This window comes from Ambystoma mexicanum, chromosome 10, assembly GCF_040938575.1.
Source record: "Ambystoma mexicanum isolate Mex_15411 chromosome 10, UKY_AmexF1_1, whole genome shotgun sequence".
NCBI lineage: Eukaryota > Metazoa > Chordata > Amphibia > Caudata > Ambystomatidae > Ambystoma > Ambystoma mexicanum.
Genome location: NC_090932.1, coordinates 280,595,803 through 280,611,909, shown reverse-complemented (window position 1 = coordinate 280,611,909; position 16,107 = coordinate 280,595,803).

The following is a 16,107-nucleotide window of genomic DNA, read 5'->3' as shown; positions in this document are numbered from 1 at the left end:
TAGTGCCCGGACTTTCCATCCACCATCATCGACCAGGGTTTGGAGGATCACTGTAACTGATAGAGGGCCGTCAAAGCTGTGTTGTCGAGAAGCTGGGACAACTTGACACCGTGCCACTGATGACCAGAGCCGCAATGGTGCATTGCCTAAGCACACTTTGAATCAAGGACTCCCGTGCTCATCACCATCAACCACTTTGTCCCGCCGGAGGAAGTCAAGGTCGCTGACGAACCGAGGAGAATCCACTGGTGGGTTTCCGGCCACCCATAGACTACAAAGTCACTGACGACCCAACGCCCTTGCTGGGCCAAAGTTCTTCATTGACTCTTTGCGGCAACAAACTCACGTCGTTGAGGTGTACTGCATGCCTCATCTGCGCAGGACGTCCATGACCGATCATCGACGAACACCGCAAAGACGGGAGCTGCTGCCTCAACGCTGTTGTTCACCTTTTCTTTGAGGGATCTCGATGATCCCTGGCTCCTGCCTTTTAAGGAGTTCACTCAAGAAGGATCCGTCGACGACCCAATGTCAAACTATGCTAAACCACGTACATTGGGGTAGTAGAACATTTTTAGAGGGAAATAAGACTCTTATAAACAATACATGGACTGGGCTTTTTTAATATCTTTATTTACAGGTTGTCCAGGTGGGGGATCCTCACACAAAACTGTGTCTATTGGTAGGGGACAGAATTCTGCCAATTGTTTAACTAACTTGTTTTCCTCCTCAAGTCTACAGTTGGTTAACTTTATCAATTGATTTGTATGCCATTTTGAAACTGTCTACAGTTGCTGCATTTTAATGGAATCAACAGAGTAATTGTGGTACCACATAGAGACTATATATATTTATCATTTTAGAATTGCCAGAGCAGAAAGGGCCTCATTACACGGACGGCGGTAAGGGTTAACGGTCACCGTTAATGGCAACGGTGACCGTTAACCCTTACCGCCGTACTACGAGGTCCCTTAGCGGGTTGGTGCTTTAATGCCTGCTTTTTGCAGGCGTTAAAAACCAACCCGCTAAGGGACCTCGGAGCTAATTACGGCACCGCAAAATTGCGGTGCCGTAATTAGCGCCTTCCCCATTCCCATAGAGCCCTATGGGGCAGAAATGGGAATGGGGAAGGGCAATGGCGGAAGGGGGATTTACCGCCCCACCAACCTTGGAATGGGGCGGTAAATCCCCTTTCCGCCAAGGCGGTGCCGGTATTTTACCGGCATGAGCCATGGCGCTAATAGCGCCATGGCTCACCGCCTTCCGTGTAATGAGGCCAAAAGTGTGTTATTGTATGTGTACATAATCAAAGCCTTATTTATATAAAGAACTGTGTTTTCAATAACATAGTGTGTGGACATTCCTTTGTGGGTGCTTGGTGAGTACACTGTACTTAAGAACCAGCCTGAATCACCTCAAGAGAGCTTAAGCCTTGATTGCTTGTCCATAGCTAACCTATAGAGAATCTTGGATGGGGTGCTCTGTGCTTCTACACTGCCATATAGAGAGCAGGAGTACAGATACCTCCTCCATTCTTTACACTGGTGGCAGTGGTGGGGTGATAATGGTTTTAAGAATCAGTGTGCAACCTTGCCACTTACAAAATATCTAAACTTTGTTAAACTGAGGTTTAGTTTGTACTAGATAACTGCATTACAAGCAATGGAATCTATTGCAAATGGTAAATTGACTAGGACAAGCTTATAGGCTATCCAGAATGCTTGTGAAGCCAGGGAGTTAGACTTTGAGGACAAGTCTAGGGCTGAGCTGATAGCTGCCATGGTGTACTACCAGACTGTGAAGGGGGGTATGCAACAATTGAGGCCCTGACCCTGGGGTTGTTACTGAATCTGTTTCTTAGAGTGTCACCACTCCTGCTGCCTCTATTCTGAATCCCAGCAGTGTTTCTTCAGGGAATCCCTTGGAACTTGAATTATTGAGGATGAAATTGGCCTTTGACTATAAAAAGTTGGAAACAGAAGCTGAACTTACAAAGGAGCTCACCCTCTCAGCAAATCCGGAAAGATCTAGGCACTTCACCTTGTGCCTGGTCCAGGGCCTGTTTCCTCAGACCCTCGAGATAGTGGCACTCTCTGTGACCAAGATGCATTTTATGTTATGGATCACTGATTTCTAGTATATGACATAGAGACTGAGACAGGCCTGCCCGAAACTGGTATGAATGCAGTGTGGAGTGCTGAATGGCTGGGTACTTGTCCCAATCCACATTCCTTGTTGTGAGTGTCTGGATGGAGAAGAATGGCCTGAATGCACTGTGAGCCTGATTGGCTGCCTGCCTGCATGAATACCCTTCTGAATGATTGGTTGCCTGAGTGTGACCCAGCAGAGTGCATGAGAGACCAAACAGTATATCTAGGGACCTCTCACTGATGGAAATTGTTCAGAAGCTGAAGTCGAAATCTGATGCTTATTCTCAAAGCCGAGCTGGAAAAAGAAGGTTAACTGCTGATCCCTTTGATGCAATCTGAAAGCCTTCAAGAAACTGATCCAAGAGAGGACCTGGCTAGGAGATCTCTTCCTGAGCTATGACAGACCATTGTGCACCAGCTAACCTTCACTAAGGCTCCCTGGAAGTCAGCCTTCGAAAAAGTGTCGACCGGAGATGGGGACCATCAAGGAAACTGAAGAGAAGCACCCAGACATTCCGTCCACGGTCGACGACCATGGTTCGGAGGATCACGGTAACCGCTGGAGGCCCATCAAAGCCATGTTGCCCACAAGCGGAGACAGCTTGACCGTCGACCGCTTTGTCCTGCCAGAGGAAGTCAAGGGGCCTCATTACGACCCAGGCGGTAAGTTACCGCCTGGGCCGTGACTTTACCACCATGGCGTAAACTACGTTTACGCCATGGTGGTTGGCGGACTTACCGCCCCATTCCGACCTTGGCGGGGCGGTAAGTCCCCAATCCCCATTTACCCTTCCCCATTCCCATTTTTGCCCCATAGGGCATAATGGGAGTGGGGAAGGCGTTAATTACGCCACCGTAAATTACGGTGGCGTAATTAACTCGATGGTCCCTTAGCGCCATGGATTTTAACACCTGCTAAAAGCAGGTGTTAAAAGCACCATGGCGCTAGGGACCTCGTAATCAGGCGGTAAGGGTCGGCGCTGTTAACGCTGCCGTAAACCCCTTACCGCCTGAGTTGTAATGAGGCCCAAGGTCTCTGATGAACCGAGGAGAATCTGTCGGTGGGTTTCCCGCTACCCGAAGACCACAAAGATGCTGATGACCCGACGCCCTTGCTGGGCCAAAGTTGTTCATTGACTCTTTGCAGCAACTAATTATCATCGTTGAGGTGCATCGCCGCCTCCTCTTCACAAGATGTCCACGACCGATCATCGACGAGCACCACCAGGACCGAAGCTGCAGCCTCAATGCCATTGTTCACCTTTTCTATGAGGGATCTCAGTGATCCATGGCACTTAAGAAGGATCTGTCGTAGACCCGACATCGAACTCTGCTAAACCAGGTACATTGGGGTATTAGAATATTTTTAGAGGGAAATGAGACTCTTATAAACAATATATGGTCTGGGCTTGTTTAATATCTTTATTTACAGGTTACCTAGGTGGGGGATCCTCACACAGAACTGTGTCTATTGGTAGGGGACAGAATTCTGCCAGTTGTTTAACTAACTTGTTTTCCTCTTCAAGTCTATTGTTGGTTAATTGTGATACCACATACAGACTGTATACATTGACCATTTTAGAATTGCCTGAGCACAAAGGGTGTTATTGTAACTGTACATAATCAAAGCCTTCTTTATATAAAGCTTTATATAAAGAACTGTGTTTTCACTAACATAGTGTGTGGACATTCCTTTGTGGGTTCTTGGGGACTATACTGTACTTAAGAACCAGCCTGCATAACCTCCTGAGAGCTTAAGGCTTGATTGCTCGTCCATAGATAACCTATAGAGAATCTTTGCTGGGGTGCTCTGTGCTTCTACACTGCCATATAGAGAGCAGGAGTACAGACACACCCTCCATTCTTTATAATTGGTCACCAGGGAGCAAACAGAGTAGACATTCATTGCAGTGAGACACATGTAAGAAAGTCCCAGCTGGCAGAATCACAATGGGTCCTTGGAAGTAGTATAGCATAAGGTAGAAGGCCGAAGGGTAGGAAGGTTAGTGATGGGTGCACAAAATCAAGCCACTCAAAGCAAGGCATAACATGAGTTAGCAGGGCATGATAAGGGACAAGGCATAACAAAGCAGTAGAAGTTATAGCAAATAATTAAAGAGCCTAACAAGGCAAAACAGTCTTGTCTTCTCCTCACAGTTTTACCACTGGCCTCGCCATTGCCACTGTCAATCTCTCTCTCTTTCTCTGATACATTGCACACTATGTAAAACAAGGATCCCAGTGTAATATCTGCGATGGCACAACATTGGGATTTCATCAGTTGAGCCAAAGTGCACTTTTAATAATTAGGAATTACCCACTATCATATATTTTTTTTATTTTTTATTTTGTCATTTGTATAGCGCACAAAACCCAGAGGCATCTAGGCACCTTTAGCTTAAGAAGTTGGTTACATTTGTTCCTTACAATGGTAACAGGTTACAGTCATCACTTTTAGCTTAAGAAGTTGGTTGCATTTGTTCCTCAAAGCATGGCCAGCGTGTTGGCAGGCAGATGAATACATCATCCACAGTGTTTGCCCCTTCCCCAGCCCAACACTGCACAGGTGAGAAACATTATTCACTAAGACAACCAAACTGCCCTTATCCCAGGCAGGTACAGCAGGACATGGAAACAACCTGAGCTGAAGATGGCAAAAGTAGTCAAACTAATGTTGTAATATTACATGTGCATGCATTTAGACACAAAGCAAATGTGCACTCAACTTGAAGAACATGTACAATAGGTAATATATACATTTATACATGAAGAATACTAACATATCATCCACTAGATATGAAGGGCACTAACATAACCAATGTATAAGCTGAATGGAAGATGAAAGACACACAAATACTGCTCACTAACATAGAAAAACAAGTATAATGGGCAGCCATATTTTCCAAAAATGGAAGCTACTGCATGCATTTAAATAAACGAAGGCCCCAAGACGTCTAGAGAATTCAAAATGCTAAATCCACAGAAGTACAGATCTGTGCAGAGCTCAGTCAGCAGCTAAGAACCCAAGCAAGATTACAATGAAATAAGGGAGGATAGGAATGGCGGAACGAAGAGCCGAGATATTAATTCCCAAGACACAAGCAGTATTCTTCCAGATTAATTAAAGTTTATAAAAAGCACAACCGACCTTTGTTAGCCAGGTGCACTCAAATTGTGAGCCTAACGACTCCATGAAGAATAACTCAAGAGTGTCTCCAGTGGCAACAGAAAACACAACACCATTATTAATAGCTAAATTCTCTACACAGTCCCATTACACGTGACTCACAATTAGAAAACATTGTCTATTCATTAGGAGTGAATACAGATAGGACACATGCCTTACTCCCTACATGAACGCTCAGACACAAGGCATCGAAAAGGCCAATGCTGGCTCATGGTCTAGGAATAAGGGATGGTAACTTTTTTAATTTGAAGAAAAGCAACACGTGGACGACTCTACCCCTGCTCTCATTCCTGTCAATTGTCCAAGGTTGGGTAGCAGAAAGACAAAGTCCCTGGTGTTATGCCGCCCATCAAGTTATGTGCCAACCAACCCCTTGTTGCATAGATGGCATAGTTTAACTTTTATTAATATAGGGTTGGTCTCAGGAGGAGCCATCAGACAAGCGTAGCTCAATTAGATGTTTTAACCCTACAGAGTGTACATGTAGCTACCATTAGTAACCATTCCCCATAGGTTTTTGTAGACTGATAAAATGTGATGATGTAATTTATTATGAAGTTGTACTACTTAAATCGCTGTCTGTAATGGTGCCAAGAGCGGCGAGATTTGAATGTGTATATGCTGTCCCAGCTTTATTTGACCGATAATAAAGCTGGATTTTGCCTTGCACTTTGTCTACTTCGTCTTTGAGTCTGGTTTGGATTGGCACCAGGTCCTCCAGGCTGTTAGGGACTTTTTTTGGGCCGTCTTAACAGATGGTATCAGAGGATAGTCAGTTAAGTGTCATTAAATTGTCAAGGGGTTCCCGCTGTGTCCAAGAAGACGACAGAGGCAACCTGCAGAGAGCAGGATTATGTGCAACAGGGAGAGGTCGACAGGAGCCCCTTTGGAGAAAAGTCCTGTCCAGTTCCCTCAGGACAATCCATAGGGTGGAGGGTAGGAGGCTGATAGGGGAGACTCAACGCCAAAGACCTACAGCAGTTTCTGAGATATAAGTATGACATAGGCGTGGCAAAATTAAGAAAGGCCTTTTTGTATATTGTGGGTTTATGAAGACGTAAAAGATTGAGAAAGTTATGTTCCGACAAGGGATGGAAAAGATCATGTAAAATGTCTTGTTATGGGGCAATAATAAAAAGAGACAGTTACCTCACCAGGAGTTGGGAAGACAGCTGTAGCGTATTTATTTGTGTAGTAATTGCTGGTGCCAGCCTCATGCTGTGAGATAGTTTAGGCTTACATAAATGGGTTTTTGTATATTTTGTGCAGGACGTAAAGTGGTGCTGTGGTCTGAGGAGTGGGGTCTGGTGTGGGAGCAGAGAGGTGGGGCTGTTCAGAGTGAGTGGCGTTTGTGGTGCAGCTTAGAAGGATTGAGAGGAACAGCGAGGTGGGGCTGTTTGGAGCATGAGCGGCGTTTGTGGTGCCTCTCTAAGGGATTGAGTGACACAGGAGGCATGGTCTCTCCGAGACCCAAAGGTGTTGATTTGTGGGGAAATATTGTTGGGGAAGGGTGAGTGAAGTAGAAAAAGGTGAGCGTGAAGCGCAATTGTGTTTATGTGTTTAGGCATAGGTAATATAGCTCAGTTTCAACACCCTCATCTTGGAAGCGAGACAGCACAAAGCAGAACAGGTTTGAATCCCGGATCCGCGCTTAGAAACCTCTTCGGTATTAAGCGTGTTATAAATAACTAATTATAGTTATGAAAGAGAGAAGAGTATGGGAGGAAAAAGAACAAGAACAAAGAAGAGATGAGAGAGAGAGAATGAAAGAGACAGAAAGAAGGGATGAAGAGAAAGGGAGAGGGAAAAGAAACAAGAAGCAGAAACAGAAAAGCCAGAGAGACACAAAGAAAAAAAGAGACGGAAGAAACAAAGATATGCAGGAAGGGAAAGAAAAGAGAAAAATGAGGAAGAGAGGGACAGAGAGAAACAACAATATGAGGACAGAACTAAGGCGATGTGCTGGAAGGAGATCATTGAGATTCTTAGAAAGCCTACTCATCCAGGCAGAGATGAGGAAGGAACTATACGAAGGAACATTGGTAATCTGTATAGCAGCAGGAGGGATGGCACCAGCACAAGAGGGAACTGGGGAGAATCTCAGCAAAATGAAGGAAGGAATATATTGAAGGAAGTAATTAGTGGAAAAAAGAGGACAAATCCCCTTTGAAGACTAGAGTTTGAGAATAGAGAGAATGAAGAATACACAGACCGTGAATATGCATTGGTTGAGGATGACAATGAAAAGGGCATGGAAGAGAAAGCTGCAAGGGTACCATCCATGAGTATGGAAATAGGGAGAGAGATAGTGCGGTTAGATTTGGAAGAACCGGCGAGGAGACCAGAACCCATTGAATATCCAAAGGTCCTGATGGTGCGCTCAAACAGTCTAGAAGAAAGAGCCTTGTATGTGAATAGGCTGAAGAATTTACCAGGATGAAAGGAAGTTAGCATGACAGATGCAGTGATGAAGACAAATGGTGTGGCTGCGTTGGGACCGGTCACAGGGCTAACACAATTCCCCTAATTGGAGAAAGGGGGAGAACTATCACAATATATCCTGTGGCCAAAAATAGACCAAAACAATTTAATTTGTAAATTGCCAACACTCACATCAGGAGAAGGCAAATGGATTTATGAGTTAGAGAGAATGAAGGCTGGGATGACCTTAGCAGTAGGTGACATAAAAAAGCCTGCTTGATGCCATATTAGGAGATCAATCAGATGATATTTGGAAATGAGCAAGGTATCCTGGGGTGACAGCACAGAATACCAACCATGATGGGCACCTTTTAACAATTGTTGAGCTGGCATATGGTGAGCACTTAGGGTACAATAACCAGACTCATCAGACATGGCACAATTATGAGAGCAGACAAATATCCGCCTGTTTATGTATATGACATTCAGGAAAAATGGTGGCAAGAGAGAACCATGTGACAAAAACATAACTATGTTTTTTATCACATTTTATGTCAAGGGCTTCCTGAAGAAGTGCAAAGACAGCTAAGAAAGATTGTGGGAATGGAAGCAAACCCATGGGCGCTGATACAATTGACTTTTCACCATTGTCGAATAAAACAAGAGAAAGACAGAAAGAAATTTGAGGTTAGAAAGATTGAAGAAGCAAAATTGGTTCAGAAGAAACTGTTGAAATCGTCAGTGGAAGGAGCAGTATTGACAAGTGGGGCGAATGTTACCACGTACAAGGGGCACAGCAGGTGCAGCCAGGGATCAACATACATTTTGCAGGAAGAGGAGAGTATAATTATTTTCCCAGAGGACAAGGTTTTACAGCTTGAGGCAGAGAGTTTGGGTTTCAAGCTCTGTTAGGAGGAGGTTTTAATGAAGGGCAGAGAAGATTCGGGTGACTGCGACAACAGCACAACAGTGTTGGACGTGTGGGAAAATGGGACACATTTCATGGGTATGCAGAATCAGGGGAGAGAAGAAACAGAACTAGCAAGCAACAGACCCTAGATGGGGGACAGCATACCCCCTACCCTATAGTGCAGAGCCATCAGAATACTATGCCCAAGATCACACACAATATCAGACACCAGCACCACAAATACTGCATATGCAAAAGGAAAGACAACCCCACACACAGCAAGCACCAATGCAGACACAGGCACCAGTACACCAGAATGCACAGCAGTATGCAGTGAAACCATGGAACCTGAACATAGTACAACAGACATCCACACCTAGAATAGGGGGTGTGACAGTAGTGGAGGGAATCCTTTCACCGGCACAAGACTGAATATGTGCTCACAGATTAACTTGATGTGCTCCATCCATTCAATTACTCAATACCCACAAGAGGAACTGAGGTTCAGCGTGATTATAGGCGATCAAACATTCTCCTTTTTAAAATGTATTCTGGGTGACTCATTCCTGTGTTAAAAAGGGAAGATCCCAATGGCAGGCACTGCCATGAATGCACAAGGATGTTCTGGGGTGACAAGTATGGTTTCTATTACGAACAATTTACCCATCACGATAGGAGAATACAACATGTCTATGTCATTATTTTATTTGTGCAAGACACCAGTTAACATATTGGGGAGAGACTTGATGAGTAGATTAAACATGACAATATCATTTACTGACCAGGGGTTAATATGTTCTACCCCAGGGATCCATTATATGAATGCACAAACATTCATTACAACATTTTATGGGCAGAAAGCACAGAGAGGGCTTCCACTGGAAACAGAGGTATTCCTTTATGGGGTGTTATTGGCATGGCTTTCCTGAATATGAGACACAATATTGAGGTTACCCGCAGAGTTTTTATTCAGACCAGAAATACCCACGGATGTGGAGGAGGGCCAGGTAATTACAGTTGAGCTAGAAGCAGCAATAGTAAAGGAATACAGGCATTTTTCATGGAATAGGCCTGGAAGGGGTAATTTGGTGTACAGTAATATTGATTGACAAAGCACAAAGACTGACTGACCTGACCGATGAGGAATGGTTTACAGACAAAGACTCAGATGACTAAGTGATGTTAAATATCAGTCTTACATATTGGGCCTCATTACAAGTCTGACAGTAACCCTGTCAGTGCTATCGGTGAGTTGCCACCAGACTCCTAATATTTTACTGGCACCTGACTTCTTGGTACCACTGGGAGATTACAAGTCCGGCGGCCCAGGAAGTCAGGCGCTGGTAAAATGCAAGTGCCCATTACCATAGAGTCCCATAGGACTCTATGGGAGTGTTGACTCAGAAGCGTTGGCATCGTTGGTAACGGTGCCGGTGCTTCTGTGAACGGTCTGCCTACTGTGGCCGCTGCACCCAGCAGGGTCAGACCTGTCGGGCACAGTGGCCAAGGCAGGCAGACACATAGTTTGGCGGTCCAGAAACAAGGGTGCCCGTGAGCTTACAGGCAACCTTGTTTCCAGACCTGCAAACATATAATGAGGCCCATTGGATGCAAATTGAGAACAGAGAAATTGCCAAGAGAATGTCATTAGCATAGAAAATATCACCAATTCTTCAGGAGGATTTGGTGCACATACCAAGCTCACTGTGGACCAGCAGTCCATATGACATTGGTCTCATAAAAGGAATAAGGGCAGTTAAAATTCAACTGAAGAAGGGAGATATATTACCATGAGTAAAACTGTATCCCGTGTCCAAGGAAGCTGACAAGGGTATTTATGAAATCATATTGCCTTAGTGCAATAAGGGCTGTAAGTGCCTTCAGAATCCCCATGTAACATGGCTCTGTACCTGATCAAGAAGGCAATGGGGGGGTCCTGGAGATTTATCCAGGACTGACATCCCTGAATGATATTGTTTCGCCGAATTTCGATTGTTGCCAAATCCAGCCACAATATTGTGTAATACCCCATCCAAAGCTAAATATTTTACTGTGATTGTTTTAAAGAATGTGTTCTTTTCAATCCCCTTGCATGAAGAGTCACATTATTTGACCTTGTTCACTTACCATGGAATTAAGTTGCAGCATAGTCGTTTATCCCAGGGGTACTGTGTCTAACCTTTTGTCTTTAACCAAGTGCTGCAGATAGATTTGGTAATGTACAACTTGATAGCACAGTAATACAAAAAGTAGATGACATCTTGGTGTGTAGCACCACAGAGAAAGAGTGCAGGAGAGACTCAGTTATACTGATGACGGCATTGGCAGATAAAGTGTATAAAGTGAACGAAGAGAAAATGTAATATCGTCAAGAGGAGGTTCTGTTCATAGGTCATCTGATATTGATATCGAAATAAGGGTGACATCTGAAAGAGCAGAGCAATAATGAAAACAGCCATGCCAGAGATAGTGAAATCATTACACAATTTCTAGGCATTTGCAATTAATGTAGGCACATATGTTAGCCCACTTTTTAAAGGACTTAAGGAAGCACAGAAAGACAATAGTGACATAGCCTGGACAGGTGAGAGAATAGATGTCTTTAAAGAGTTGAAGTTAGCAATTAGCACCGTTCCACTGTTAGGGATCCCCAATTATAATGAAGACTTATTTTTGTTTTACCATTCAAAAACAGTAGTGATAACAACTGTGCTTGCACAAAAAACTGCCATGGGTCACAAACCATTAGCATATTAAAGTGGGATCTTAGATCCAGTAATGAGAGGCCATTACCCATGTGAACAAGCTGTGGCGCAGCAGCTTTTGCAATTGAGAAATCAGCAGACATAACAATGAGCCGTTTAGTTACATTATATGTTGAACATGCTAGTTTTGCCATCCTTGAAAACCCCAAAAAGTAAATCCAATACAGTGAGCTTCTGGTTATCAGGTGATCATATCAAATCCATCGATAAAAATTGTCAGATGTCGAGTGGTAAACCCAGACAGATTCACAGCAAAACCAGTGAAGGAGGGAAAAAACATGCATGATTGCACCAACTACACTCAATACCATGACGAGATACCCCATGTCAAGAAAAATGCCCTAGGAGGGAGGATAATTCTCTTGAGTGACTGGTCATCATCAATAGACCAGAGCATGGGTGATAGGCATATTTGCACCACAGTGGCGAAGGCAGGAGAGAGTGATGCTTTTAAACAGTGACAAGTGTGAGATTGCCAGTGCATTTCTCAGCACAAGTGGCAGAATTGGTAGCGTTGACATCATCTCTTGAAGTTCATCAGGATGAGGCTTTAACGGTGTACTTCAACTCCGCCTACGTGAATTCAACAGTACATTTAAGACTGTCATGATGAAAAAGGAGGGACTATCTACACGCAGACAGCACACCAGTGCAGCATGCGCCATGATTAGAGAGGGTCATAGATGTTCTTACGCATCCATCGGCTATCGCTATGGTGAAATGTGCAATGCACACCAGAAGTGTAGATTTGATTTCTCGCGGCAACAAGACCACCAACCTAGAAGCAAAAAGTGCAGCATATTTTCAGAGTTATCTGGCATTTTGCGACTGCACCACACAAACATACATGTGTATGCAACATCGTGTTGAGGGAGAGTTTTAATAAACTACCCATAACACAAATTACCAAATTAAAGGCGAGGGCACCACCAGAAGAGCAATAGTTATAGAAAAGAAGAGGGTGCTCATTGTCCCCCATGGATTCAATGTGGTGGCTAGACAGCACTGGAAAACTGGTAATGCCCCTAGGACTGCTTACAGTAGGTTTAGAACAGTTGCATTACCCAGCACACACATCCAGAGAGTGTCTAGCAGTACTGATCTTGGAGGACTGGCTTGTTTCCAATCTGTCTGCGCAGATTGCTAATGTCATAAATTATTTGATAGGTTAGAAATTCATGGCTGGGCATATCCTACGAACAGTGAGAGGAGTAATACCCCACCCTGCAGGACCATTTTAGGATTTACACATTGACTATGTAGATATGCTCCAAATTTCTAATGGCTACAGGTATATGCTAGTGGTTGTATCTCCCTTTTTCTGATGGATCGAAGCCAGTCCATGTACACATCCAGATGCCACATGTGCTGCAAAGCTGCTCGTAGGTGAGGTATTTCCAAAATGGGGAATGTCCGAAGTGCTCCGGTCTGACAACGGACCACACTTTGTAAATTAGGTTTATGAGCACATCACTATCCTTCTGTGCAAAAAGCATACATCTACCTATCATCTACAAGCAATCGACATTTGTAAGCACCTCAACAGCCTCCTAAAAGAAAGAATTGCCAAGCTAAAAGAGACTGTGAAAAATGGCTGATTGCATTGCCTTCCTTTAGCCTTATTTGCATTACACAACCAGCCAAGCTCTGACCATCACCTCGCTCCACATGAGCTGGTGACGGCATGCTGAATGCACATGACCATTGCTCCTCCCACTCTGGCTCACACTGATGCAGAGAATGCTGCTACTGTGTTAGGGGAGGAAATGCATGATTATTTGACAGCTATGAGGGAATCTCTTACATTTATGTCTCAATAGGTAGAGACCTGGTAGGGGGTTTCAAAGACCACAGATGGTCTTCAAACTATAGGGCCCTTCGTTATATGGCTCTCTATAATTGGTTGACATGCTTGTGCAATGTCTGGAACATTCGATTAGCAGCATGTAAGCTCAGACCCAGGGGCCAGGAGATGGACATGACTTTACCTCCCGACCCAATTAGCCTAACATCTCTCATCACCCATGCCTTCTGCCATGCAGATTGTCTATGCCTCCTTGGCAGCCAAGAGAAGAGTAGCTAACCACATGAGCCATGGTGTCTATTTCTTTGGCTACATGCAATCACTTCTTCACTGGAGTGAACACTTCGTAGTTCAAGTCAGGCACTGGTATTGAAGGTTTTCTTGGCTCAACATCATACAATTGCAGTTGCAACAGTCCTTCAATTGAGAAAACCCTTCTGTGCGACATTGGGCCTCATTACGTGTCGGGCGGTCCGGAATTAACAGTGGCGGTAAACCCGCCGCCACTGTTAATTCCGGACTGCCCGATCCCGAGTCCTGCAGGCTGGAGGTGACCTTCCCATCAGGTCTGACCTGGCGGGTTGGGGAGTCATAGACGGAACCAGTGTTTCCATTGTCCCCATCCCTATGGAGTCCTATGGTACTTCATGGGAATGGGGATTTAAGGAATTCCACTTCCAGAATTACCGGGTCACCGGGGTGTAATGCCCTGGTGATTCTGGCAATTACAGAGGCAGAATTGTATTTCGGGTCCGGCGGCAGCCTGCCGTTTTTTCCGGCACGGTTACCGCCGGACTCGTACTGAGGCATTAGGTGTGGTTTGTCTTGTTGTTGCAGTGTAATGAAGTTTGTGCAGATTGTTGTGTTGTAGGCTTGCGGTTGTGTTTGGTTAGAGTTTGAGAGGTGTATGCAGAGGTGTGATATGGGGATTGTCGTGCAAAAAACATGATGGTATAAGGAATTCAGGAGAAAGATAATGACAACAAATTATGATAACTGCAAAGAAACTCCATGTAGGCAACTGCATTGTTTCCATGTTTCATATTGGTATAGGAAACATTCAACCGCTGCATATTGCTCGTCTTTTGTTGCTTAAAAATGGATAATGGAACTGTTTCTGTACATATGTTCATATGCTTCTCTTTCTCAGCTCTAATCTCTGCTGCTGTTGTCAATAGAGTGGGTGTTTGAAAGAAATTTCAGTAATGTTGGCAGAGACTAATGCTCTTTCCCCACAATGACTTTTTCATTACTTTAATAGAATGTGGGCCTCTTCAAAGAATTCCAAAGCAGTAAGTATGAATCCACTTCAGATGGATTGAATTAACACAGTGGCAGCTCGATCATAATGGGCAAGGGGCACCAACACACCAGTACACTCACCCCTTATAGAGGAGCCGCCGAGCCAGCCAAATGTTTTGTATTGTATTTATTTCCTTATATAGCACCTTACGCCAAGGCGCTTTATGAAATGTAATGAGTTGGTACAATTTTAGAAAAGATGGCATAAACACTAAATAGAAGAGAAAAAGAAGACACAAGAAAACCAACAGAAAGAAGAATTGATATGATGGTCCAATAAGCAATGAAGTTGAAAGTCCGGTAACAGGATGTATTGCTAGGAGAGAAAATCCAGCCATCCCCAAAACAAAAAACAAACTTTGGGATAAGCAAATGTTAAAAAATTGAAGAAGTAAGCTGGCACATGCAAAAAAACAGTTTGGGAATTCCAAACTTGGGCGACAGCCTCCAAGTGCCAGTCCTTCGACCACCTTTGCCCTCAAGGACAACTCCAACACCAGATGGAAAGCCAACATTTCAAAGCCCTCGCTATCCAACAGCCAACCACCACAAGGAGCCAACCAGCAGCAGAGCCCAGAAAACAGCAGGAGACACTCCACGGCAAGGAATCAACTGCTCCCCAGTAACCCAGCAGCAAACAGGCAAGAGCAAGCGAGAGCCGCAGGAGGTCAGAGAGAGGAGCAGCAGCCGACGCACCCCTCCACAATGCTACAACCCACAGCTGTGTGGAAAACACCATAGCAGCATAGATGACCTGGGCCAGACTGCCCACAGCTCAGCCGCTCCACCAACACCTCTGCTGCTGCTGTCTGCACCAAACACAGGCCTCGGTCCTCCTTGGCAGCTGGACATGGGTGTGACCTGAGTGTGCCAGCCAAATGGTCAAAAAAGGACCCTCAAGCTGCAGCGTCTGCCAGCACCCGCACCAGCAGCCCGTGTAAACATGGAGGGCTCCCAGGGAGCACTCCAGGCTGTCTTATTCCCCAGGGCAGATGCCCAATGAACCCTGCAAGGCCGGGGGCATTTTGCTTACCCAGCATTGCATTGACCATTGGGCAAGAAGGCTGGGGAACTGCACATCTGAATGTGCATGGTGGTGATACGGTAGCGCTCAAAATCCTGCACACATGGGCAAGAACCACGAAGGGCTCTTTGCTTCCTGATTCCTGTATGTGTGACGTGGAAGCGGGGGGTTCTGTGTTTCCTAGGAGGCTGGCATGCAGTGAAAAGCAGAGTCCGGCACGGGGCTGAAGGTGAGAAACATCTGTATTTTGTATGTATGAATACGTGCATGAATGAATGAGTGACTGCATGTTGGGTGCTGGTTCTAGTTGCGCGTATGAATGAGTGAGTATTTCGTGTGCGGGTGATTGCTGTTCAAAATAGTGAGTGCTGCTTGGATGTGTGTAGTGTGCATGTGTGTGTTTGAACTGCACATGGCATTTTAGAAAAAACATAATAAGTGTTATTATGTGACTACAGTAGCATTTTGATGCAGCCAGTCTAGCCTTTTTTTCTGCGGCATGACATTTCTTTTACAGGGCATCTTTGATAAAGCACGCATGGTT